Source organism: Morone saxatilis, unplaced genomic scaffold (genome assembly GCF_004916995.1).
Source record: "Morone saxatilis isolate NCDOM2014 unplaced genomic scaffold, NCSU_SB_2.0 Contig23, whole genome shotgun sequence".
NCBI lineage: Eukaryota > Metazoa > Chordata > Actinopteri > Moronidae > Morone > Morone saxatilis.
The window spans coordinates 2,074,644-2,077,687 of NW_023339796.1; positions in this window are offsets into that span (position 1 = coordinate 2,074,644).

Here is a 3,044-nt window from a genome sequence, read left to right on the forward strand (position 1 = left end):
TAGATCCAAACAGATCGAACAAGAAATTGTGTCCAGTTGAACTCCTGTCTGTGCCATTTCACCTCTCAGTGATAGCAACTGTCTAATCTTTTTACCTGCAGCTGTATGAATGGGAGCGGACAAAAAATATCTTGATGGGGTGGAGCTTGCTGTGTTTGAGAACAGAAGAAAGAGGGTAGGGTTTTCAGGCTTGACTGCATTCCATAATGAGTAGAGACAGGGTGTATTATCTGTCATTTAGCACATGCAGTAAGAATATTTGAATCATATTATATTGAGAGACTTTGAGCTAGTAGGTTACAACATTTGGAAATTAAATGCTATTTCATATTTTTTTGCAACATTAATGGACTTCTAAAGAAGAATAAAAAAACTCTGCTTAATATTTTAAAGAGTCTTTATTTAGTTTTGTAATATTTATTCCCACATCCAATTCCTTAGGCTTGAGAGCTTGCGAACTTTCATTCGCATGAAAGCGAGAGAGCAGCGGTAATTGAGCAAGGTGAATGTAGAGAGGGAGCGGCATTAGTGAGTGGAGCAGAGAAATAAAATGTAATTGTTTAACGGCAGGTATTCAAATCAGTGTGGCATTGTGTGACTTGGGGTGGCCAAAAGTGGCCCGCAATGATTTTTTTAAATGCCTTTATGTCGAGAAAACAAAAGGCCGACAGCAGAGTTCTGAACAGTCTGGAGACGGTCAAGACATTTTTGGTTCAGGCAGGTGAAAAGGTGGTTGGTTAGTAATCCAGGCATGATGAGACGAAGGCATGTAAAATATGTCTTTCAAAGTTAAAAAATATCAGATTTTTAAAATACTTTTAAGATGATAAAAACGTGATTGTTTTGGTGTGCTGCTGAAAACTTAAACTACTGTCAAACCAGACACCAAGACTGTTTAATGTGCTTCAATAGGCCTAAGGAACCAGCAGATGGCAGAATTTGTTTTGTTTATGCTGGGCGCCACATGACAAAACGAAGCCTTATTTACCTTACTCTCTGCTCTGTTAAATCTGAGCATTATGTATAGAAATTGGAGTCCCTCAAAACACAAGGCAGGCAGGTGGTAATCTAAAAACAGGCCAAAGGTCATTATGACAGGAACAAGCAGAGAAAGTGTTAACAAGGCTGTACTGAGCAACACAAACAATCTGGCCGAATGAGAGTCAGCAGTCCACTATCTACTGGATCTAATGAGTAACAGGGATCAGCTAAGGTGGCGTAGAGGAAGCATTATGTACATTCCCATTAAAGGGGAGGTTTGATGCATCATTGAAGGGCTTCTTCTACACAAAATAGACCGATCGCTTGAGGCCCACTTTAGTCAAGAGGAAGAAGTCGTTATAATGGAGAGCTATGAAGAAGATGAAAAATGATTACAGCAGCACTGTTTCTGCAGATAAGGCGAGAGTGGAATGCTGCAGAATATTGGTAACTGACTCAATGCACTCTCTGCACCTCCTGTTTATTCCTACCTGACAGCTGCACATTGTACAGCTCTTAAACTTTAAACTTCATATTTGAACATTATTGCATTTAGGTCTAACACTGTCCCATGATAAAGGACACATAGAAATCTCTTTAGTTTTTGGCTAAATCGTAATGAAATTACTTTGATTTAATATTATCCGTGGTAAATACTAATAGACTTTTTAAAATCTGTGTGCTATTAACTGCAACACCAGCAGCGTAAAACCAACCAACCAAGGTAGTTACTCGACTACCACAGTTAAAAATCATACAACACAATAATACAAAATAAATATGGGTGTACACTTAAACTGCAGCTTTCTTACTGCCTGATGCACATCACTGACCATGATGTGTGGCACAATTAGAAAGTTTCTAATCAGCTTAAAAACGTGATCTAAAACATGGAGACGAAGTGAGCTGAGGAGCTTTAACCTCCAATACATCCCTGGTTTGCAGGATGAAGGCGCCATCTTGTGTTGTGCATCAGTGTTTACATTACAGTTGTTCAGCTGCTGTGATATTCACTGCAAGAAGACATGTACAATCTTCACTGAGCCTTTGGTAGCTTCAACCAACATCAGTGAAGAGACATTTAAATCTAGGTAATATCACACTATGTATGCAGAAGCCTTTCTTCACACACAAACTTGATAACCATTAATACTGACTATTTTCCATTTTTTCAAGTCTGTGTTATGAATCCTTTTTATTGACTAAGTAGTGCTAGACAACTCTGCTCATTTCTTTGTGACAAAGCTGTTGTAGTGAGGACATTGTAAAGGACAGAGACTGAACCTCAGTTATATTCTCTAATATTAGTTTCACAGTTTCTCCATCAGCTTTGTATGAGACCCTGGAATGAAGACAAGAAGAAAATACTTTGTTCATGTTTGTTTATTCATGATGTAAAGCTTCAGTTTGTAAATCAGTGAAGTCTGTTAAATGACTCTTGTTCAATGATTTCATGCACAGATTCACAATCAACAGAATCTGATCTATGTAAAAGAACAACAGAAACAACATTTGGTCTGCAAATAAATGTAAATGTAATTATCAGTTTCTTTGAGGCTTTACTACAGTGGCCTGGGTTTGAGTCCAACCTGTGTTTTTTGCTGCATGTCATCCACCCTCTCTCTCCCCGCCTTCCGGTCACTCATCAGCTGCTATACGTTCTCATAAAGGCAATGAAGTGATAAAACAGAATATCTACAACCTATCTAAAGATCATACAGATCATAAAAATACATTGATACAAATATTCAGTAACATGTATACATTAGCACAGAGAAGATTACATTTCCATGCAGAAAAATGTCAGTTCAGGTAAACAAAAGAAACATAAAGAAACTCATTTACAGAACAACTAATGAGAAGATGTCAAAGTACCGCCCACAATGTTTGATTGACAGGTGATCAATCAGCTCTCAGCAACAAACATGAAGACAAAATCAGTTTAAGGATTAAAACAGAATTTAACCCACTGTCCCTTAAATGATGTTGAATGTCTATTTGAGTTTACAGAACTCTGCAATGTCTCCAAAACTGTAGTAAAGCCGAAGTCCAGCATAGAGAGG